This window comes from Colius striatus, chromosome 4, assembly GCF_028858725.1.
Source record: "Colius striatus isolate bColStr4 chromosome 4, bColStr4.1.hap1, whole genome shotgun sequence".
Lineage (NCBI taxonomy): Eukaryota > Metazoa > Chordata > Aves > Coliiformes > Coliidae > Colius > Colius striatus.
The window spans coordinates 78,794,302-78,820,481 of NC_084762.1; the positions used below are offsets into that span (position 1 = coordinate 78,794,302).

The 26,180-nt window shown below is 39.1% G+C and overlaps 1 protein-coding gene across 2 annotated transcripts in view; it reads right to left on the reverse strand.

Annotated features, from left to right (window-relative positions):
* RSPO2 (R-spondin 2) overlaps window positions 1-26,180 on the reverse strand; it is a 117,351-nt gene that overhangs the window by 17,603 nt on the left and 73,568 nt on the right. The window lies entirely within an intron of this gene.

A 26,180-nucleotide genomic window follows, 5' to 3' on the forward strand; every position in this document is an offset into this window, starting at 1 on the left:
ACTAGTTATCTTTTGGCCCTGCACATCAGGTCCATTCCTAATGTGATAGGACATAAATCTACTTCTTTTGCAATGCCAACCTACAGCATCATGTAGTCATAGAGAGGCTGTCACTGAAAAACTTGTAGCTCCGTAACATATCATCCAAAAATGCATGCATCACTCCATTTCTAATTAAATACATTATAAATGTCTGCTTTTCAGTTATCCTAGGTTTACTACTGCACAAAGTGATTGCATATTTTTGCATATGGCTTCCAATTACAGTTTTTAAAGACTCACTCAGAATGCTAGTTACAACAGAAGAAAGCATGTGGAAACACTACTGATAAAATGACTGATTGAGATTCTCTTTCTTATAAGCTGACTACATCAGACAACACTCTGAAGAGATCTATTATCATTGGGAAAGGAAACAGAAAAGTATTTTCTCTGTGCTTAAATGGGATCCGAAAAGAAAAAGGCATCTGGTAATATTCTGCATTGAGGCAAGCTTATTCAGCCAACTATTGTGCTAATGCAAATGACAACAGTTTGTTGCAGATGTGCAGCTGAAAATAATGCAGCCAATTCATCTGGGGTTTTTGCAGTAAGAAACTACACACAGAAGATGATGGTGTCTTCAATAAGCATTCTAAAAGAGAATTTTAAGTACAGTGCCTTCTTGTCAATGCCTCCTGCCCCCTTTACTGCCAAAACTACAAAATTTCAGTTATGAATGTTATTTTGAGAAGATTAATATGTAGGGTGTTTCAGAAATCAAACTACAAGTCACTAATGGGTTTCAAGCTTTAATATTGACATTTCAGGGCAGAATGAATTTTTTTTAGGTTCTACAGTAGCTTATTATATTTATTACTATTGCTATTTAGCAGAGATTGATGGAGTGACATTAAAATACTGGAAGCATTTTAAGATAGTTAAAAAGACAAAATAGTGCTAGTGTATCAGTGGTAACAAAAGAGCATCCACAGTGTAAGAAAGAAGAATATTCTGCCTTCAGATACATCAAATAAGCTGTAGATATTTTGCGGGCAGTACCAATTCTTTGGCAAATTCTCACTAATCTATTTCGCCTTAGTGCTCCACAGGTTTCATAAATTTTCTCCACAACCACCCTCAATGTTCCAGTGAGGTTTACAACTTCCCATCACTCATCTAGTCATATAAATTGCCCTGAGTATGGCAATGTTCACAACTAGACTAAAACATTAGGTGCTCTAAACTACGTAGCACCAAGATGCTTGTTTTTCCCTTATTACCAGAGAACTATATAATTAATAAAAATCACCATGAACTTTCTACCTCTGGCAACATTCTTGCCTTTAAAGATAGAGACTATAACAATTTATGTTTAGTTTACCATCACTTCAAATTGTATTTTGAAATCCAACTATGCCTATCAAAGTGGGACCGAAGTAGGAAGGGAACTCTGGAAGTCATCTGGTCTAACCCTCCTGCTCAAGCACAACCATGCAGAGCCATTTGTTCCATGACTGTGTCCAGGTGGCTTTTGACAGTCTCCAGGGAGGGAGATTCCACAATCTCTCTGGGCAATCTCTGCCAGTGTTTTGTCACTCTCACAGTAAAAAAGTGCATCCTGATGTTCAGAGGTAACCTCCTGTGCTTCACTTTGTGTCCATTGCCCCTAGTCCTGTCACTGAGCATCACTGTAAAGAGCCTGGTTCTGTCCTCTTTACACTCTCCCTTGGGTATTTTACACACATCGATAAGATATTCCTTGAGCCTTCTCTTTTCCAGGTGGAACAGTCTCAGTTTTCTCAGCTTTTACTCATAGGAGGGATGCTCCAGTCCCTTTAATCATTTTGGGGCACGTCATTTAACACTTTCCAGTGTATCCATGTCTCTATTGTATTGAGGAGCTCAAAGGTGGACACAGTGCTCCAGGTAAGGTGTGGCCTCACCAGTGTTGAGCAGAGGGGAAGGATCCTCTCTCTTGATCTGCTAGCAACAATTCTCCTAATGCAGCCTAACATATCATTAGCCTTCTTTGCTCCAATGGCACACTGTTGGCTCAAACATATAAATATATCGAGATTTCTTATTTAAAGATTGTACAAATACATCCCATTTACTTAGACTACCTATTAAATACAAAATCAACAAATACCAAAATTGTCTGGTAGGTTGATAAAAACAGATATTATCAGTCTGGATTGACTGCATCAATTATTCACACATAATGAAAGATAGCTTGCAAAACCAAATGAGTAAATTATAGCATTAATCATAGAATCATAGAATGGTAGGGGTTGGAAGGGACCTTTAGAAATCATCTAGTCCAACCCCCCTGCAGAAGCAGGTTCACCTAGATCAGGTCATATAGGAACATTTCCACGTAGGTCTTGAAGACCTCAGAGGATGGAGACTCCACAACCCCTCTGGGCAGCCTGTGCCACTTCTCCCTCACCTGAACAGTTAAACAGTTTTTTCTTATGTTCAAATGAAACTTTTTGTGTTCCTGCTTCATCCCATTACCCCTTGTCCTGTTGCTAGCTACTACAGAAAACAGAAGAGGCATACACCAAAAACCTCTGTTATTAAAAAAACAGAAAATGCAAGCATAGAAAGCAGAAGGAAATAGAAAAGAATATAGTTAAATGGAGAGAATTGTGTCAAAGAGAGAAGGAAGAAGAAAGCTTGCAGTGGAACTGGAGATGTCTGGAAACAGTTTTGAAATATGCTAAGAGCCTGGTAGTCATTAGGCATAACCAAAAGCAGAGGAAATGACATGGAGATATTTTGGTGAATTAATGTTAGGTGATGCTTTTCGTAATAACCCTCAAAATGAAAAAAATAATTATTTAATGATTTTGAAATAAAGTACTGTAATTATTTTATGGGAGGGCAGGAAACTGACAGCATTATGCCTGTCTGCTAAGCTCAGTAACTCTGAAAATTTTTGGTAATGCTACTACAGTTTGATGTACACTAGGACTTGCAGTTTCCAACATGCACTATGCAAGCACCTGTACAAGAGCAGATGTATCTTGGTAGAAGCATCCTGTGTGCAGCATCACTTCATCAAACAAGAATATCAAGCCTTCTCTCAATACAGGACTGGTAAATTAGGCATAAGATTTGAATGGAATATTCTGACATAATATCAGACTTTTTTTTCCCCTAAGAGACTTAAAAAACCCTTTTTTTTTGTGGTAAGAGTTAAGTAAAAGGCAAAAGACAACCCAGAAGTAGAAATGTCCCAACAAAAATGCATTATGTGTGCAACATCTATGTCTCCTCTCCAAACTGCATTACTCTATTGAAACTCATTTATTGTAGTAACCATGAAATGGAGTTTTAAGGTTATTTACTAGCCACATCTTGACATTTAGAAAAATAGCTGTATATCAAGTAACACAATTGTACACAGTACAATAACAATATAATCGTACAAAACAAAACACAATCCATTAACCACAATTTGAATATTTTCATATGCTTCTGCAATTCCTACTTTTAGCCAGTACTGGAAGCTCCAAAAGACTAGAAGAAAGTTTGTTCCTATGGCATGATTTCAAGGAGGGATTTTACATCCCTTTTTAAGAGTAAGATAAACTAACTGACGGTCAAGAACAATGAGATGGAAAGCTAAATATTCCTGAAGTCATGGTTAGGATTCTAGGAATGCAACTCAAAACTCAAGACTGTATTCAAAGACATATTGTGTTATCATTATTCCAAACAAATACATAATTTATAGATAACTACAATAAAGAAATCTATTCCTCACTCTTCATTATTCCACCACTTGATTTAGCTCTTACAAAAATAAAGTTTAAAATACTTGAAAATAAATTGACTGTATTGTCAATGATGCCAGGCATTTCAAAGAACAGCACAAAAAAGTTTTACTGCCAAACTGCTTCAAGCTCCATTACTAAACCAAAGCCATGGAGGGCTCCTTGAGAAGTGTCCAGCATATGTGACCACTAGATTATTTCGTCTCATTTGAGCTAAGAAGGGTAGCTGCAACATAGTCAGAAATATTTCACAAATTAGGTCACTCCTTCTGGGGGGAGGGGGAGCAACATGATTCTATGGTACTATTTGTAATGTAGCATTTTACAATCTTGAATTTTAGTATGGAGAAATATAAGACTGTAAAAATCCCACAGCATGCTCTACAATATCATTAAGTTTGAGCAGAAAAAAAAATCCGTAACTTCACAATGAACATTTTCACAGTCCCTTGAGGGATTCAGAACAGCAAGTCCAACGACAAGTCAGTAAAACATTTTGAAAAAAAGAAAGAGGATGCTCTTAAAACATCCTTCTGAAAAAATGCTCTCCAGTAACAAATGTTCAAAAGTGCTTAGCTTTCAGTAGGGTCTGCTAATAACAAAATTGTTATTGGATAAACTTTTGAAACCCTGAACAACAGCAGCTATACTTTAAAAGTACCCCCAATATCTAAATGTTCAAATTATTCTAGCTGCAAGTATCTTCTGGATTTAGGAAACACTAGCCAGTCTTTAAGCATATAAACACTTCTGTTTCTGGGCATATATGCATATATGTTCATATTTGTATTATATACAAACAAATAATTATTGTTCCAGTCTGTCTAACATAAAGCTTTAGATTTTGGGGATAACATGGTAATTTTTAGGTATAAATGAGAAACATGAGAGATGTCAGACTTATCTAGAAAAAATCTAAGCACACTCAAAATCTAAGCTTTCATATCTTAGCCAAAAGTGTTGAGAGTTATAAAAAAACAAGAATAATAAACGCTGGCTCCTGAGCTACAGGGACTCAAAAATATTTCCAAATTTTAACATTATATACACAATTAAATACTCCATTTCCTGATATTTTTCTGGCAAAATAAAGCAAGATTGTAATAAACACGGAATTAAGCTTTAAAGTAAAGAAGATTTAGATTTGATTTTTTAATTTTATTTTTAAGATTTGGCAGAAAACCACTCCAAAACTTCCAAACTAGATAAAGTACCTCGTGCACTTATCTTCAGAAGTGTAGGATCACCATAAGTACATTTTAGCTCCTTTTTAGCTGGGAAATATGTTTGCTAGCAAAAATAAGATTATGGAGCTTGTTTAGTATTAATTCTGCCAAGCGTAAACAATTTTTCTCAGTTAGGACTGAGTCATATGGCCAATGGCAGTAACTGTTATCACTTCATTTTCTGCAAAATGTCTTCAGCTTGAAATCTCCCACACTTTCTCCTTGCAACTATTCTGGACTCTGAAACTCACTTCCTTCCAAAATCTAATAAGTGTGGTAGCATTGTGGCATCACTACCATTCAACAGCCTTTTAAAATGCGCTTTTTAAATTCTAAATTTAAATTTTATTTAAATTAAATTTACAGCTGAACACCGTAGTCACATGAACAGCAATGTAATAGGGTCACTTCAATCAATTCAACTTTGAAGACTACAAGTAACAGATTTTTAAAAGAAAGTGACTTTTTACTAGCAGAATGTGAATGTAAATATAACTGCAAATCGAAGTATTTTTATCTGTAGCAGGAAATTGCTGTGCTTAATAAAGGATTTGGAAAGTCTGACTATATCATAAATGGCTTTAGTGCAATCTCTTTGAGGACACACAATTATACCTATTCAACACAAATGAAACTGCTGACAGGAACCAAGGAAGTAAATTCTGACCTCCTTAAATTAGCATGCCAGTTCACTTGCTAGATCACAGTGAAGTGTTATTTCACTAATAGCCCTTGTTTTTTAGCTGATGACTAGGTTTTATATAAATACCAGGAAAGCAAGCTCTTTGGAAATATGAACAAATCCATAGTCCTGCACATCAACATTCTCTCCTTTACCAATTATATGCCAAAAGTTTTCGTACAGAAACACATCAGTTTTCACAGGAATACCTAGATGAGATACACAGCACTTTAGTAAACATGGAAAACTCTAAACCAGCACCTTAAATATGTTTATTTTGGTGTCAGATGCCAGCTGCAAGTTTGACAACCACATTGAGCCAGTCACAAGTAAAATTTAAAACCACCAGATGCTAATGTAATGATTAATTTCCAGTGCTTTTTATTTAATTTCTGGTGTTGAAACATTCAGGGTGTCCATATTTTCAGACTTTTGCCTGCAGCTACAAAGGCTGGAAAAACAGCTAAAACATTAAAATTGTTATGCGGTGTTTCCAGCAGCTGAGATTTAAGAAATCAGGAAACTGGTGACAAAAATCACACAAGAAAGCAATACAGGGAACTCCCATTAATATTCTCATTGTTAATTTATTTTCTTCACTTAATCCTCTTAAGAAGTAATGAGGTAAAGTCCTTTAGAATAATTCCTGTGAGTGATGCACAGTAACTTTCACAGTTCAAAGAGCTCTGCTGAAGGAAGTACCTGAACTTTCTCCACATTTCCACAGGATTTCAAGGCATTTGACAACTGAAGCATTGCCATGCTGGTAGTATCAGAGTTTATCTTCCTCAAAAAGAGCCTTACTGAAAATTAGTCTTTTTTTTATTGAGGAAGAATCCTAAAGTTTCCACTGTTCTCAGTAAAAAGGTCTTATACTGTTCTCTTTATTATTGTCTTAGATAAAAGCCATTAGAATAATGAGTGTAAGTGGTATAAAAGGTACAAAGAACAGTTCAATTGCTAGTGAGCTGACATGACGCCTTTACCACATACTGAATAGTTCTAGAGAGTTTACACATTCAATTAGATAATTAGACGAAATTTTGGTTTATGTAGAAAAATAAAACACACCAGCATCACTAGATCTACATCCTGTTTTAATAGCCCTGAAAGACAGTAAAGAGATGTTGACTTGGACAACTGTCTAAAAAATCATGAATTTTAAGTGGTTCTTTTGCAACACATTGCTGTCAGTTTGAAGTGCATGCACTGATGCAGTCAGTTACAATTCCAAGTCCAACAACACTATTTAAATTCTTATTCTGCACTCAAATGGTTATTTTATTTTTCCTATAATTTCTTCTATGACAATCTTCTCTGAATTAGAGACAGGTTCCAAAACTCCTCAGTGGAGTGAGACTAGTTAAATTCTGGCTCCTTAAGTTCACTTTTAAGTCCTGAGATCCCATTACTTTGTGGAACAAGTAACGATTACAAAACAGGCAGATTTGTTTCTCATTTAAACTAATCAAACAATGAAACTTTTCTAGTTATGAGTGAAGCTCTGACTTCTGGCAAGAAGCTCACACTCATCAATGCTATGAGAGATCAATATGAACTAACATACAGAGCAACACTATCCTATTTCAGAGAAGTATCACACCCAAAGAACCAGGATGTGAACACTTTGTAAGTTCGATTCACACTTGTAGACACTGTAAGCCCATGACATTGTAAGAAAAGGAGGGAGAAGGAGGAGGGGCAGGGGCAGGGGGGAAGCAAGTCATTCCTCTCCGAAGAATTGGAATTTCTTTTATCCTCTTGAAGAAATAATTCAGATGGTTGGAAGAAAATTAAGAGAAAAGTAATATATCAATTATTTCACAACATGCTCCACCCAAAAAAACATTATTCTGGAAAAGACATATGAATCAACTGGTTTTGGAGCTTGAAATTCTAAGGACAATTACTTATTTAATAAAAAACTCCAGTTGAAAGAAATATTCAGCATGTTAGAAAACTTCTTACGAAATACTTTGCTGGTTTTTGGGCCATCTTTATTACTAAGTTCTGCAGAAACGATAAATCCCTCTTTCCCTTTCCTTGCCTTACTGCAAGAGAAAATGAACCTTATATCCTAGGATTTTTCCATTTATATATTTAGGACTCATGATCCACTGGCTTCCCCTGCTCTCAAAGGAAGTATTACTGCAGCCTACACTCAAGCTGGCATTGAATTGCAGAGTCGATTAAGAATGTCTGGTGACAGAATAAACATGTACCGAGTGCTGTGAATTACAGCTGATAGCATCTATTCTTAAGTCCTGCAGAGGATATATATTTAATCAGCTTCAATGATCATGAAAAATAATTCCATCTGTTTTATCAGAATGTCAGAATTTGGTAATATAAAACTGACACAGTCTACAATGATCCTGAAACCAACTTCCTTTCGCTTCAAGATTTATCTCCCTATATTCTTCCATGGTACTTTCTTTTAGCTAGAAATCTTCCACTAACTATTCTAGTTGCCTAACCAGAGCAATGATTTGTGGCCTGACACAGAAGTTGCTCAGCAGATATTTTTCATCAATGGAGCTTTTATGGCACTGAAATTTCTTCAACCATCAGTTATCAAACACAAACTCTTTTCTTCTTTTCTAAATACACTCAAATAGTCCTAACTCATATATCATTCTTAGTGCTATATGACAGAGTTGTGAACTGATTTTTAGTGCATTTGTCCTGCACAACCTTTTGCAATGCTTAAAATTTATTCTCTGTATTTGGCTAAATTGTGTGTTTTCTTTGCTAGGCCTCATAGAAGTTGTTCCTTCTAGTTTAAATGTTCTAAGGAACAGATGGTAAATCAGGAGGTAAAAAAATAATCTGGTCCATAAATTCAGAGCAAAAATATAAAGCTGGAATTTAACCATTCTAGTGGTAGCTTTTAGCTAGCTTTGTCTTAGAAACTCTTCAGGCATTTATCATTTCAAGTAGCAGATAAATGTCACACTTTTGTCAATATTGAAGATACTGTGGTATTAAAGCTAAATGCAATCTAAAGACAGCTCTGCTGGATGTAATCAAAGCTGCTTGGCACTTGCACCTAGTCAACAGCTAAGGTTTCATTGTGCAACTTTAAATGCAATGAATTAAGCAAAAAAGTTTGACAGCTTTTACAGTACCCTTTTTACTGAACTTTTGTTCAGTACAGTTGGCAATCCATTCAAGATGTTCACATTTGTATCTGACAGAGAAGCAGAATAATTTAAAAGCTAGCTCTCATTTTCATCAGGAGTTCACTGTAATGTGTGCCATGGTGCCACGGGATATTAGTGTCATTGGAAATACTAGTGAACTTTATTCTACATGATAGTGCAACTCAAATATAGATACCTGAAAGTCGTGTTTCTTGCTTGAACCTTTTAAAGTTCTTAATAAATATGGCATGCTGTAAAGCACTTGCTCTTATTGGTGGTCTAATGCTGCTGCTCTTTGTAACTGCACAGCTGTACACTTCTCTGCTCTCCAGCAGAGTCTGACTAGGTACTAGGTTTGGAGAAGTCAACAGATGTTGAACACTGAGGGACACTTATAGGAAATGAATAAACTATAATTTTAAAGAAATGTTTTTAAATGGACAAATATATGAAGAGCCAAGCTAATTGGGTTCTACAAGAAAAAAAAATATCTCAAAGGAATAGCCTTAAAAGATGAGCTACATTTGCTACTGTATCTGCAATACTTAAAAGCACATGCTCATAACAAAGTGTTAAACTTGGAGGTGACATGTAAAGGCTACGTAAACTCAGCCTTCATTTGAACTCCAACAGCCTTCTTCCAGAGTCAGGTTGTATAAAGAAACAAACAAACTCTCACATTTAAAGGCAGAGATGGCAGAAGATTCTAATTCACTGCATTCAACTTTTGGAGATCCTTCAGAATCTAAGCAGTGCCACTTTAAACACACAAAATAAGAGGAAGGATATTGCATAGAGGAACTCCTTTGGGAACCAAACATATTGCTGCAGTATTGTGGCCATCGCAATCAATACTGCTTCTGTGACTTATCATTTGATGCAGGTTGCCAATGGCATCCTGGGGTGCATCAAGAAGAGTGTGGCCAGCAGGCTGAGAGAGGTTATCATTCCCCTTTACAGTGTCCTGGTAAGGCCTCATCTGGGGTATTGTGTACAGTTCTGTTCTTCCCAGCTTAAGAGAGATAGAAAACTTCCAGAGAGTTCAGTAGAGGGCTACAAAGATGATGAGGAGACTGGAACATTTCTTGTGAGGAAAGGCTGTGAGACTTGCAGCTGTTTAGCCTGGAGAAGACTAAGGGGAAATCTTATAACACTTAAAAATACCTAAAGGACAGGAGTCATGAGGATAGGGTAAGTCTTTCTTTCTGTCGTGACCACTGATAAGACAAAGGGTAACACATACAAGCTGGAACATGGGAAGTTCCACTTGAACACGAGGAGAAACTTCTTTCTTGTGAGGGAGCCCTGGCACAGGCTGCCCAAAGAGGGTGTCAAATCTTCTCTGGAGGTTTCCAAAATCCACCTGGACATGTTCCTGTGCTCCCTGATCAAGGGGAACCTGCTTTAGCAGAGGATTGCACTAGATAATCTCCAGCTATCCCTCACAACACCTTTCTGTGATTCTGTGTGACGATGTCAACTTGATGCAGATACAGCACTGAGTTACCTCTGTGGTATTGCATTGCTATTTTACATCTTACTTTTCATTTTAAGCTGATTCATTCTTAAGAGAGTACCCACAAAAATTATTTAAATCCACCCATTTTTAAGGTGAGGCTATAACACCATGTAAAATCAATGTAGAGTATGGATGCCTTGTTCATCATTGTAGTTCTTGCTTTCTTCCTTTCTACTGCTCTTTGCTCACATTCTGACTTCCTTTCCAAACATCTACAGTCATGTTTACAGTTTTTCAGAATGAACTGGAATTCAAACTGCTCAAGAGGAAGTTATTTTCATTCACCTCTAGGTGCAAAGCAAAAAGTACCACTGGAACCAGCAGTGTCCAAGCTTTCCAACCTGAGCTAAAATTCTCTCAAATAGCTATAAAAAAAAAAAAAAATCCAAAAAACCCCCAAAGAGAAAACAAGCAAAACTAAGCAACAGTTAAAGTGGCAAATCTTTTTCTCCATTCCTCCTGTGCTTTTCATCAGAGGTAAACATGGAGACACATCTAGAAGCTCTCTATGAAGGGTTTCCACAGCTCATCCTTAAATAACAATGCAGTTGACATAAACTCTAATACTGGTGTGGATGTGATCAAATGAGAGCAGGTGGGGAGACTGCTCCTCCATATATTCCCTGTTGGCATTCTCCCTTGACTCCTGTAGCCAGCTGGTGTAAGTTAATTAAATTAAATCTGGCCTACAGCACAGTATTGGAAGCTGCTGCACTTATGAATTGAGCACAAACCCTTTCCAGAATTCTTGTGAGCCCCTCTGTGATAATTATTTGACAAGAGTCAATCCCACAAGAATCAACCCCACAAGAGAATGAGTCCCTCAAGTTAGCACTCATGACCTACACATCCATAAAGTATATCACTGTTCTTTATCACAAATATAGTACCTCATGGCCTGAAACATTATATTTGGACAGCACTGTTCCAGATCTAATAAATATTGTGCTCAGCAAGGGTAATTAACTCTTGTGCAACATTATGCTGACACTTTAAATTATTCCTGTTTCTTGAGCCACATTATTCAGCAGCAGCTTGGGGGCCTCTGAACTACATATCACTGTAGATGTGCCCATTATGTGTCAGATTTCAAAAGGCATTGGAAACCAGTCAGTGAATGAGCATCTGTGGATAGGCTTTATCTTTTGCACTTGGCTAACAAAGTCATTAATAAAGACTCAAATGTCCCTACATTATTTTTTTTTTTTTTGTATCTCAGGATCCAAAGAACAGGATGCAGCCATAACTGTCTTTCTCCAGTTCTTTCCTCTGTCCTCCTCTTTGCTAGATTCTTTACTCTCCAGAGTAACTGTCTGGTTGTGGGATAGGAGCAAACAATTTCTGCCAAATTCAGTCTGTTGGTAATCACATGTGCATCCAAAGAAACTCATTTCTGTCACTGATGGTTAGAGCTTACCAAGCCAGTCCTGCAGAGCAAGGCCTAACATTCACAGTCATACACATGTTTTCTTATAGGACTCTTAAGGATGATGAGGCAGATATAAACTAAATATTGCATTAAAATACTACATAATTTCTAAATCATATAGCATGGGGAAGTTTTTCTACTTCAGTCATGATTGTCATTATTTATGGAATAATTTCCAATACCCAAACATTGCCATTGTTAGCACATATTCTGCTGGAGAGACGAACAGTAAAAAATGAGTATCAGAAACACTCAGCCAAAGTTTTTGCCAGAAGTACATCAGGATGTGGTCCTTGCATCAACACTGTGAAAACAAATATCTGTACAGCCTAATAGGTTTATTATTTAAGAAGAAATTTCCATGCAAGGAAAACCTTAGTGAATCCTTGAAAATGAGGCTGATTGCTCTTTTGTCATGCCATACATGAAGCAGATCACTCTCCAGTCCTGCCATATCCAGGCCTGTGGTTTGGGAGAGGATATGCATAGAACTGTGCCTTACTGATTGATCCTTAGGGAGGAAAATACAATGGCAGGTAGGTGGGTGTTTTCTGGTTTCTCTGCTGTGACTGAAATGGTTGAAACTACATTGTACAAAAACAGCTCTTTGGCTGAGAATCAGAAATGAGTAAGAGTATCTTTTCCTCCTACAGGGGGATCGTACTTTCAGAATGAGCAAAAGACAAAAACCAAGAGGAGTTACTTCATAAGGACACACACAATAAAATTTGTCAAGTACCTTTTATGGACAAATTCAATCTGTGCACTTGGATCAGCTACAGGACTTTTCAGTATTTGTATTTCCATGTGGATTAGCAGCTGGCTCTCCTTCAGCATTTTTAAACAACCTTGAATGGTATAATTGCCATGGGACAGTTCTAACTCACAGTCTGTTCATTTATGAGGATTTACATACACTGTGGTATTTACTCAGTTATTCATTAAAAACAGATAACTCCCATAGGAGACACTGCATCACATGATATTCATGCTACTTATGAAATAAAATATGCTTAGGGAATCACACATGTTAAAAGTACTTATCTGCTCTAAGATATAATAACGGCAATAAATTGTACATGTAACCTTTATGATGATTGGAAAAACTATGTGAAAGTCTTCCTAAGAAAATATTCCCTATTACTTTAAGTAAAAAGGAGGATTGAAAGATAATTTATATTCAGAAGGATGAGAAAAATGCACTCCAGCTAGCTCTTCTGCACAGGCAGCAATTCCCTGATAAACCTTTGAAAATAAGTTGAAAATGTTGCTACAATATGATAAAACAACTCATATTAGATTACAATAACTCTCTAAAAGTCACGTTAGATTTTATTTTTAGTCTTAAAAAGAACAATGCACTTTAAAATTTTGCTGAAGTCAAAGAGGACCAACCCTCTTAAAACCTTAAAAAAAATCTAACTCAACAATTAAATAAGCAAACGATCCAAAGTCATACCTCACAACAACAGCACTCCAAGGAAATTCAGATTCTTACAGCTATCTAAGTCAAATTACAGATTTCAATATAAGTAATGTATTATTTCACAACATTCACACAGACATACAAATTTTAATAATTGCAGCTGTAACTGGTACTAATATTTATCTAGACTAAAATAGAAAAACAGTTTTGTAGCAGCACTGTGACTTTATATCAAACTGCCTCATCTCACATGCAAGATCCACCATATCAGTTGCAAGGAAAATACCAACCCAAACACTCAATCGTTATCTAAATTATGCAAAAATCTTGGAAGGGTTGTTTTCAGTAAGTGGTGATATTTTTCAGAGCACTTAATTGCTTACTTCCTTAATTTAATAATTCTTATTTCAAACACATAATAAACAGAGGAGGATGAGTCAACTATCGTATGTTGTTAACAGAATTTTGAGAGTCATCTAGACCATCAAGTAATGTGATATAATTAAATAAGAGTGAAGAATATACATTCCTCAATCTGCAAAGGAAATCTGGATGTTGGTCCTTATCAGATAGTAGTTGATTTCAGAATTAAATATAACTGCTAATCAAATTGGTGTTGAAGTTTATATAGCTTATAAGAACTATTTCTAACTAGTTTGCAGGTGTGAGTCCAATTGGGTTGTGCTTTCCCTTTAGAAAATAACTAAGGAATGGATTGCTTTTAAGAACATATTAGGAAAATAACAGCAGCTTTTACAAGTCATACTAAGTTTACACTTGAACTCATTTTAATGAATATTAAATGCATGCATAATACAGATACGTAATCTCTTAGCTCACAGTGTAGCATCTTCTTTTCATAGAATGGTAGGGGTTAGAAGGGATCTTTAGAGATCATAGAATAATAGAATGATGGGGGTTGGAAGGGACCTTTAGAAATCATCTGGTCTAACCCTCCTGCTAAAGCAGGTCCACCTAGATCAGGTCGCATAGGAACATGTCCAGGTGGGTCTTGAAGACATCCAAGGAAGGAGACTCCACAACCCCTCTGGGCAGCCTGTGCCACTGCTCCCTCACCCTCACAGTGAAATAGTTCTTTCTTATATTTAAGTGGAACTTTTTGTGTTCCAGCTTCATCCCATTACCCCTTGTCCTTGCCGGCTACAATAGAAAACAAGGATGCCCCAACCTCCTGACATCCACCATTTAGATATTTGTAAATGTTAAGATCACCCCTCAGTCTCCTCTTCTCCAGACTAAACGGCCCCCATTCCTGCAGCCTTTCCTCGTATGAAAGATGTTCCATTCCCCTGATCATCTTGGTGGCCCTGTGTTGGACTCTCTCCAGCACTTCCCTGTCCCTCTTGAGCTGAGGAGCCCAGAACTAGACACAGCACTCCAGATGAGTCCTCAGCAGGACAGAGTAGAGAGGAAGCAGAACCTCCCTCAACTTGCTGGCCGCACTCTTCTTGATGCATCCCAGGATGCCATTGGCCTTCTTGGCCACGAGGGCACATTGCTGGCTCATGGTTAGTTTATTGTCAAGTAAGATTCCCAGGTCTCTCTGCAGAGCTGCTCTTCAGCAGTTCATCCTCCAGCCTGTACTGGTGCATGGGGTTGGTCCTTCCAAGGTGCAACTGCAACTCTGCACTTGTCCTTATTGAACCTCATGAGGTTCCTCTCTGCCCAACTCTCAAGCCGGTCGAGATCCCGCTGAATGGCAGCACAGCCTTCTGGGGAATCAGCCAGTCCTCCCAGTTTGGTGTCACCAGCCAACTTGCTGAGGGTACACTCTGTCCCCTCATCCAGGTCGTTGATGAAGATGTTGAACAAGACTGGCCCCAGAACCGATCCCTGTGGAACTCCACTGGCCACAGGCCTCCAACTCGACTCTGTGCCGTTGATCACCACCCTCTGGGCTCTGTCATTCAGCCAGTTCTCAATCCACCTCACCATCTACTCATCCAAGCCACACTGCTTAAGCTATCTGATGAGGATGTTGTGGGAGACAGTGTCAAAAGCCTTGCTGAAGTCAAGGTAGATGATATCCACTGCTCTCCCCTCATCTAGCCAGCTGGTTATACACACTCAATAGAAGGCTATCAGTTTGGTCAAACAGGATTTCCTCTTGGTGAAGTCATGTTGACTCCCCCTGATAACCATCTTTTCCTCCATATGTTCAGTGGTAACATTCCAGATGAGTTGTTCCATCACTTTTCCAGGGATGGAGGTGAGGCTGACTGGCTCTTAGTTTCCTGGGTCATCCTTCTTGCCCTTTTTGAAGACTGGAGTGACATTGGCTTTTCTCCAGTCCTCAGGCACTTCACCTGTCCTCCATGATTGTTCAAAAATGATACAAAGAGGCTTAAAAATCACATCAGCCAGCTCTCTCAGCACTCTACAATGCATCCCATCAGGACCCATTGACTTATGAGCCTTAAGCTTGGCCAACAAGTCTTTAACCTCTTCGTCTTTCACCCAGGGCAAGTCCCCTGCTGTCCTGTCCATCCTGTTATCCTTGTCGGACTGGGCTTCCCAAGTGTCGGCCTTGACCGTAAAGACAGAAGTAAAGAAGGCATTCTGTACTTCGGCCTTTTCTGCATCCTCAGTCCCCAGGGCACCCCCAGCATTTAGCAGTGGGTCCACATTCCCCCTCACCATCCTTCTGCTGTCTATGTACTTGAAAAATGCCTTATTACTGTCCTTAATTTCCCTGGCTAAATTTAATTCTAGAAAGTCCTCTGCTGTCCAGGCCATCCTACCATCCTATCTGGAGTGGTCTTCCCAAGGGCCAGCTTTGACTGTAAAGACAAGTAAAGAAAGCATTTAGTAGTTCAGCCTTCTCTGCATCCTTGGTCACCAGGGCATCCTTTGTGTTCAGCAGCGGGCCTACATTCTCCCTAATCTGCCTTTTGTTGCTAATGCACCTGAAAAATCTCTTCTTGTTTTCCTTTACTTTCCTGGCCAGGTTTAATTCTAGAAGGGCTCTAGCCTTCCTGGTTACACCCCTGCATGCCCTGGCAATGTTCCTATGCTCTTCCCAAGAAATCAGGCCCTGTTTCAACCTCTCATAGATGGCTACTTTCTCCCTGAGCCGTCCCAGCAGATCTTTGTTCATCCATGGAGGTCTCCTACCTACTTTTTCTGCTCTTTTCTTCCCCTATGTGTATTCAAGGTTTTTGTACTCAGATGTAGGGTTATTTTTCGAAATCAAATGCTGCAACAGAAATGCAGCTGAAACATTCTGTGTTCAAGGAAAGTTTCAGAACATGATTTCATAGATTCATTCAATCACATATTTCCTCATTCATAGGACCAAATAAAACACAAGTTACACAGCATGAAAAACATTTATATTAATCTTTCTGTATCTCTGTCCTGTGGCTGTAAAGATCAATAGGTTATAGTGGTTTGTGAGGAGCTAACAGATATGTTATTCATCAGCCTTAAGGAAAGAACATATCTGCTCATTTCATCATTAACACATCTTAATTTGCTTTTCTGCTTTGACATGAAAGTATATTATTCTAATATAAAAAAAAAAAAAAAATTGTCATCTTGGAAATAAGTATATGAAAAGGAACAGAGCTATGACCAAAAAAGGAGTATTGTCAGAGTAATAGTCAATCTTGATTTTCTTATGGTTGACCTGATTTGAGGCAGAGACTGGACTAGATGACCTTCTCTGGTCCTTTCCAGTCTGAACTACTTATGTTTCTTGTCTCACTATTACCAAATAGAGATTACAACCTTTGTGTTCTTTTTAGAAGGTGGCAAAAACTTATTGACTTGATGATTTAACCATGCTTGTCCACATTTCTTAATTTAAAAAATTTACTGTCTAGTTGCAAGCACTCTCACTGAAATGAGTAGTATTATGGGTTTCCCTTTCCTTTGGGTTCAGATGTCCTTTACTATTAGTTTTCATCTGCAATAGTCCCTTCTGAATGCTATCAGCTAAAGGGTTAAAAAGAACCAAAACATTTTCATACTCTCAGCACACCATTCTCTGTGAGAAGCAGATGTTGACAATTCAGACAAGCAGATTCTGCAGCTGACAAAAGCTTGTTTTCCGAACACACGTACTAACAAGCATGCCAAGCTCTGAGGGTTAAGCCACACTATAAAATAATTCTTGCTTCCTGGAAAGCCTCCAAACTGTGTTCATCTTGGCCCTTCTTGCTCCCACTTCCTCACTCCTTCAAACAATGTGAAAAATAGCCATCAACTAAAACGCTCACAAAAAAATTTGTTCATTACTATTGCTTTCCCAACCTGCACTGTGCAAATGTCTTTGGTGGGGTTTACTTCTTGTAAATTCTCTGCTGATGCTGAAATTGGTTTTTCCTTTATTCTTTCAGAAGTTTTGAGTCATGCTTTGTAACCAAAAATTATGGGTTATATTTTCAGACAAGCTAAGGCCAAGCCTTCTTGGTCAGAGGGTAATAGGTGCTCACAAAACACATCAAGGAGGCAAGCCTGCCTGGTGAGTGATTTCACTGTTCAAGCAGAGCTGGTACTCAGCGGAACTACACTTAATGCAATTTCTACCTGTCTGCTTAGGGGAAAAAATGGGTGGATTCAGTCCAATGCTACTGCAAAATTAACAGAGCTGCAGTAGTCAATGACAGTATATTGTTGTAAATTCTGTGTACTATACTCTCATTTAAAATGCTGCTAAGACTTGTAAACCCTAGTTTTTAGTATTACAGTAATCAATAATATTCCAGTGTCTTCCAGATTTATGCAATACGAACCAACGCAGTAAAATCCTATTGTTTGTACACTTGTCATCTTTCCCAAAACCACAATGTCTTCTGTTTACTACCACCCCTCTTCAGATCACACTTAAACTTATATGATAATATTTTCTAAGTAGGACCATTTTCTTTTATCCATAGCTTATCATATATATGTCATGAATTAATTAACAGCAGAATTAAATCCTCAAGTTACTAAAAATGTCAAGAGATTAGACTTTTGTTTTAGATTTTAAACATAATAGCAACTCTAAAACTAAAACACCATTCTATACCTGCATCTCTACAATTCCTCTACTGCTTTTTTCAGTGTTTTTCTTAGACTACGTTAATTACTTAACTGTTTTTAACTTAAAGTTACATCATGCTACATATCTTTTATAGCCTAAGTATGATTTTGAAATGACAGCTGTGTAACATTCAGCCAAAGACAATTAAAGGAATAGGTCAAATAATAATAAAGTAAATTAAGAAATCATCACTTCCACCTAAGCTTTCATCCTAAAAACAAAATGTATGAAACAACAGCATTATATGCAAAACATTGTGCATGTTATTTCAACATCAACAAAATAGGCCAAATTAGGAGATCTCAGCACTATAAAAAACACTGTAAAGACTTATTTTATTCCATTTTCCTATGACCACTTAGCTATTCCAGCTCCTCTCTCATTAGGAGAAGAAGATATAACCAAGTTTGCAAAGCCCAGATACGAAGAACAGTTTTCTTTCAGTGTAAACCCACAGCATGTCTTGCTGTTCACAGACACAGATCATCCAGGTTAGTACCCAGTCCAACTCTCTGCTCTCAGTAGGATCAAGGTGATTCAGACCAAATTGTGCATGGCTTTGTTGAGTCATGTCTTTGAAACTTCCAAGGATGGTGACTGCACAGTCTACTGGACCAATATGAGTTGCTGGGGAGTTATTGCTTTGTGCCACCTGTCTTTTCTTGTGTTTTGTTTCTACTCTTATTATTATTTAGTTTATTTATTATATGTTTTTTATTTCAACATATGAAGTTGATTTTCTTTTCTCATGCTCTTCACTGTCCTATGAAGGGGTGGGGGGGAGAAGGCGGGGCAGAAGGAATGAGCAAGCAGCTGTGTGGTGCTCAGTTGCCGGCTGGGGTTAAACCACAACACCTGTTAATACAGCCTGACAGCAGATTGAGGAAAGCAATCATCTCCCTTTATTTGCATTCACCAGACCACATCTGTAATACCATATGCATCTTTGGCACCTCCAGTTCAAGGAAGATGTTGATAGAATTTAGCACAGAACCATCAAGATGGCTAGGAGCTGGAGCATTTGCCATATGAAAAAAAAGACGAAGGAACTGAGTTTGTTGAGCCTGGAGAATAGGTGGCTTTGAGGAGCTTAAAATATGTAGGTCATCAAGGAGATAGGTTTTGCAGCAGTGACATCAGACAAATTAAAACAAGAGCAGTTAACACTGAATATAAAAAAAAACTTCAGTAATGTAGTGGTTTTGTCTGGGCCACGTTTTATAGCCAAGGGGCTACAGGGGTGGCTTCTTTAAACAAAGAGCTGCCAGAAACAGAGCCAGTGCCAGTCAGCTCTGAGATGAACCCACAGCTGACCAAGGCTGAGCCAATTAGTGATTGAGGTAATGTCTCTGTGAATAACATATTTGAGAAGCAGAAGAAGTTGCTATGCAGATGCTAAATGGCAGCAGCATCACAAGGGAGTGAGAATGTGAGAACATCTCCACAGATACCAAGGTCAGTGGAGAAGGAGGGGAAGGAGGTGCTTAGACACTGAAAGAAAGATTGCCCTGTGACCTGTGGTGAAGATCAGGGTGAGGCAGCTGCCCCCCTGCAGCCCATGTAGGTCCATGGAGCAGCAGAGATCCACTCATAGCCCATGGAGGATCCCACACTAGAGCAGGCGGATGTCAAAGGCAGGCTGTGACCCCATAGTTCACACTGGAGCAAGTTCCTGGCAGGACCTGGGAACTCACGGAGATAGGAGCCCATGCCACAGCAGGTTTGCTGTCAGGACTTGTGATCCCATGGGGAACCCACCTTCAATTAGTCTGTGCCTGAAAGACTGTTTTCCCTGGGTATGGCCCATGTTGGGGCAGTGTGTGAACAGTTTTCCCTGTGGGAAGCAACCACATTGGAGAAGTTCATGGAGAACTATCTCCCATGGGAGGGACCTCACAGTGTAGCAGTGAAAAGAGTGAGGAGGCCTCCTCCTGAGAAAAAGCAGTGGCAAAGTCCATCTGTAATGAACTGACCATAAACCCCATCCCCCATACCACTGGAGCAGGATGGAAGGAGAGTTCCAGGAAGAAGGAGGGATGGAGGGAGGTATTTTAAGATTCAGTTTTATTTCTAAATTTCCCTGCTCTCTTCTGATTGTTCTTTAACAAATCAAACTATTTCTCCCCAAGTTGAATCTGTTTTGCCTGTGACACTAATTGCTGAGTGATCTCCCTGTCCTTACCTCGACCCATGAACCTCTCATTATATTTCTCTCTCCCCTTTCTAGTTTAGGAGGGGGAGTCAAAACCTTCCTGGATGAATTCCTGTGTGATCTACTCTAGGTGGTCCTGCTCTGACAAAGTAGTTGGACGAGCTGATCTTTTGAGGTCCCTTCCAACCCTTAAGATTGTATGATTCTGAGTGACAGAATGACTTGGTGGGCATCTGGCACAGAGCCAGAGTTAAACTGCCACAATTATGGGCAGAGAGGAACCTCATGAGGTTCAACAAGGACAAGTGCAGAGTCCTGCATCTGGGAAGGAACAACCCCACGCACCAGTACAGGCTGGGGGTCGAACTGCTGAAGAGCAGCTCTGCAGAGAGAGGCCTGGGAATCTTACTTGACAGTAAACTAAACATGAGCCAGCAATGTGCCCTCGTGGCCAAGAAGGCCAATGGCATCCTGGGATGCATCAAGAAGAGCGTGGCCAGCAAGTTGAGGGAGGTTCTGCTTCCTCTCTACTCTGCCCTGGTGAGGCCTCATCTGGAGTGCTGTGTCCAGTTATGGGCTCCTCAGCTCAAGAGGGATGGGAAAGTGCTGGAGAGAGTCCAGCGCAGGGCCTATCTACAGAAATGTCTTGCAGCGCTTCATGGTCCTCATAATCATAGAATCATAGAATGGTAGGGATTGGAAGGGACCTTTAGAAATCATCTAGTCCAACCCCTCTGCAGAAGCAGGTTCACCTAGATCAGGTCACATAGCAACATGTCCAGGTGGGTCTTGAAGACCTCCAAGGAAGGAGCCTCCACAACCCCTCTGGGCAGCCTGTGCCAGGGCTCCCTCACCTGAACAGTGAAATAGTTTTTTCTTATATTTAAATGGAACTTTCTGTATTCCAGCTTCATCCCATTACCCCTTGTCCTGTTGCTAGCTACTATGGAAAAAAGGGATGTCCAAACCTCCTGACACCCACCCTTTAGATATTTGTAAATGTTAATAAGATCACCCCTCAATCTCCTCTTCTCCAGACTAAACAGTCCCAGTTCCGGCAGCCTTTCCTCGTATGAAAGATGTTCCAGTCCCCTGATCATCTTGGTGGCCCTGCACTGGACTCTCTCCAGAAGTACCCTGTCCCTCTTGAGTTGAAGAGCCCAGAACTCAACACAGGACCCCAGATGAGGCCTCACCAGGGCAGAGTAGAGGGGGAAGAAGAACCTCCTTTGACCTGCTGGCCACACTCTTTTCTTTCCAATATCTTCTAGGGATGGTGACTGCACACCTCCCTAGGCACCCCATTCCAATGCTTAACAATCTTCTCAATGAAAAAGTTTGTTGTAATGTCTAATCTAAACCTCCCCTATAGCAACTGGAACCCATTGCCTTATATAGTATAATTCATTATTAGGGAGAAGAGATCAATCCCCACTTCACTACCACTCCTCTTAAGGTAGTTGTAGAGTCCTTCCCAGATGCAGGACTGCAACTCTGCACTTGTCCTTGTTGAACCTCATGAGGTTCCTCTCTGCCCAATTCTCAAACTGTTCGAGATCCCATTGAATGGCAGCACAGCCTTCTGGGAAATCAGCCAGTCCTCCCAGTTTGGTGTCATCAGCCAACTTGTTGAGGGTAAACTCTGTCCCCTCATCCAGGTCGTTGAATAAGATTGACCCCAGAACTGACCCAGTAATTACCCATCACAATCAAAACTGAGTAGGGAAACAACAAATAAAACCTGCATCTTAAAACACCTCCCCCAACCCCTCACTTCTCCTGAGCTTCTACCTCTTGTCCCCTCAGTGGTGCAGGGGGATGGGGAATGAAGGCTATGATCAGTTCCTCACAGATGGAGTTTGCTGCTGCTTCCTCTCAGGGGGAGTACTCCTCACACTTTCCTTGGTACAGTGTAGAGTCCCTACCATGGCAAAAAGTCCTCCACGAACTTCTCCAACGTGAGTCTTTCCCACAGGCTAAACTTCTACAGTGTGGGTCTCATCCACTAGGGAAACAGTCCTTCAGAAACAAACTGCTCCAGTGTGAGTCCCTCATGGGGTCACAAGTCCTGCAAAACTGGTCTGGTATGGGCTCCTCAGTGTTCATGGGTTCCCAGGTCTTACCAGGAACTTGCTCCAGTGTGGGCTTCCCATACAGTCACATCCTCCTTCAGGCATCCACTCCCAGTGTGGGGTCCTCCCTATCAGATACAGGAGAAGCTTCTAGCAGCTTTTCACAGTAGCCTCCCTGCTACCAAAACCTGGCCACATAAACCAAATACAATTCAATTGGGTCATTTTACTGTTGCATTTTCAGAAGTCTTAGATTCTATTGCAGTAATACAAAGAAGAAAGATTACTGCACAAAAAGCCCCCAAAATCCAATCAACCAGGATAAAGTCCATCTAATTACACACCTCTATCAAAACAAGAACTCCTTCCCACTCATGACCTGTCCTGCTGCCTTCTCCCCTTTTGAGTTCAGGAAATTAATGTAGAGGTACATACCATCTTCATCTCTCTTCTTTCATGTCTGAAGTAAGCGTTCATAAATGCCATCGTAAGAAATAATAGAGTTTGTCATAGAGGAATATTTATGTATTGGACAGCTTGAAGAACTGCAATCTTCTGGAAGACTAAAAGAAGTAGAGACCTGGTTTGCTTGCCTGTGTAATATTAATATGAAACATGAGAATAATCTGCAAGTTCCTCAAGAGTACAAACAAAAGAGGAGTAATTACTGAAGTGAACAAGTGGAACATGCTAAAATAAGAGAGTATAATAAATACATGGGAAAAGTTCAAGAGAGCAAGATTTATTGGTCCACAGAATATTTCTGCTGGCTAATTTCTCCATTGCATGTAACACAATCCCTCTTCTTAATTTTTTTTCTTTTCTTTTGGAACTAAAGAGGAGAAAAATACTTTTCAGTAAGAGACCAACAAAGGTAGGAGGTGGCCTGAACATCTTTTTCTTAGTCTAACCTCTCACAGTACGAGTGAGAGGTTACACCCAAGCCACAGGGTAACATATAACATGAACAGATACACAATTGTGATATTCCCATTAGGTAATAACAGTTAAATCAATTAGTACTGACCATAAGTATATCGCAGCAGAATATATTCAAAATCAAGTAGCATATTCTCTTATGCTGCTGGCTTCGGTAGGAAAGAAGTGAAATAATCTTTCTCTTGCATTCTGGCTTGTACATCTACAACAACTCAGCAAATACTGGGAAAGTGATAAAGAATTCTTCTTTATCAACCAGATTCATATACAGCCATGTAGCCTGATGGGTAACTTCTCAATCCCTAATAAATACGAAACTGAAGTACTTAGGAAAAATGAATTTAACTCCACTTCCACAATTTTGTAAAAAGCTGTTTCAGAAGATTTTCTGTAACATGGACCATAAATAGTAACTGTAAAACATACACAAGTTGAAAGCATGTGTCAAAAGCACTTGATTTGACCCTGTTCTACCAAAAATATCCTTACTTCCTGTGCTTAGTTTAATCCATCACAATCTGCAACCATCTTAGCTATATAATCCAATACTTATCCTACAGTGTGAGTTTATGTACTGACAACATTAGGAAGAAAGGATTTAATAACAGCTTCTCAACCAACATTTACATGGATTATAGGTCTTCAGCCCCTCAGTAGCTAACCTTATGTTTTCCTCCTATTTCCTCAGTTTAAAAGTTCAGTTACACAATGGCTAATGATAAGAAAACATATTTTTAAAACCACAGAATCTCTTCCTTAACAGTCAGGACTTGCTTGATTTGAGCTCCCTTGTAATAAGTGTCTCTGCCTCCTGCAACTTGACAGTGATTAAAAAAGCAACAAAGTGTCTAATAGGCCAACCTGTTAACTAAAGTGACAAAGGAATGGGATCTTACACTAGCTGTATATGTAGTCACAACTAAAACATACTGCAAAGCCGGAGTTATGAACAGGACAATCTCTGTGGCTTCCTCACCTGCAGAAGTAACCAGGCTTGGGAAAGACTCACCCTAGGTGCTTAAAATATCACTAAGACGCTCTCTCCCAGCAGTTTGTTAGGAGACAGAAAAGATTTTATACTCTGGACCATGTTTAAGATGATGGCGCAGAAGCACTATTAAGCATCACTATTCAGTGCAGAGAGTTCAAACCTGCAGTTTTGGATATATTTACTTTTACCTCTGAAAACAGACAGAGAATTACACACCATACCATGGGAGGACGGGAGAGAACTGTAATATTTACTATTTACTGGAGCTCATAGTTATGAAAGAGTACTAACAAGCTTTTCACACTGAATTTGTATTTGTAGCAATAATTTTGCTGATACATAGTGGAAAAAAAATGCAGAGATTTGTTCAAAGATCTTGATACAGATTGGGCAATACATTTTCTACTCTTAGGAAAACACACCACTGTGCCTTTGAAAAGAAAAAAATTGAGAGGTACGTCTTAAACCAGTGACCTGAATTGCTGGACAAGAAAATTTGAAACAACCTAAGAAAACCTGCTACAGAAGGTATGAATGTTCAATACCTCCAGATTAATACAGTTACATGAGCATGCTACAGCATTCATAATATGTTGTGGTCCAATAAGCACACTTCTCAAAATATTTACAACAATTTCAATAACTTGTATCGTAACTAAATTATCAAGACTAAATCCACATCTGTAAATTTCTAGTGCCAGAGGTTTATATAGAAGATGGACATTGCATCCATGAAATATCAGCCTCTATACACACTAGGTACATAAATGCCTAAATCTCTACCATACAGAGTTGAAAGGAAAATATTCTGCAAGTTTCTCAAATTTACTACTACAGCCTAAACTCCACGATGGCAAAAAAAGAGAAAACACTGATTGGAGATTTTGTAGAGCTTCATACAGGCCCTTTTTTTCTTCTTTCCATTTTAACAGTAAAACATTTCACCAGCTGATCTGATCATTAACCCCATTTGGGCTTTAGTCTGTTAAAAGTAACTGGAACAGCTCATCCAGCTCAGCAGGCTACAAGCACTATTAAGTGTTGCTATGCTGATGTAAATGCAGCTGACTGAAATTCAAAGACACATCCATGGAAATTCCAATCAGCCTTGGTTTTTGACTTTTCTTTTTCCTCCCCATAGAGATGCTGATTTTGTAGGTTCCACTCTTCAATATCTTTGAGAAGTTTATTTAGGTTGCAGATGAACTGTGCTGTACAATGCATAGCAGTGCCACTACAACTACGCACAATGTGTGCATGCACAGGTGCATGAGTATAGGGAGTGGAACAGGGAGGAAAAGCACATAACAGACTCAGTTAACCTGGTTAACAGAAAATCAACTTTATATTCTCTTCCAGATTGTATCAGGGTCCTGAAGACAAAAATGAAGCTTGTGCAGATCTGTAAACTAAAACTTGATAATTTTCATACATACTGGTGTGCAGTATATTCAAGCCACGCGAGATATATTCAGCAATCCCAGAATACAAAGAAAATTTAAGTACTTGTTCTAAGGTTATTTCAATTTTAGGCCATAACCTGATGAATAAGCTTTCTCAAGACTCTGCAACCCTTCATTCATTTTTATTTGTCTGATCTCATGGTTGACAGAGCTTGCAGCAGGAGGATGAACAAGAGAGATCTTAAAGTCCCCTGAAGCATGAAACTTTCTTTAATCCTAGGTTTCTGAAAAGAATGGTATCTTTATCACCTGTTGATCACCCACTTCTCCTACAAATTCTGAAAACTCTCTAAGTGATCAGTCTGCACAAATGAAAGGTTAATC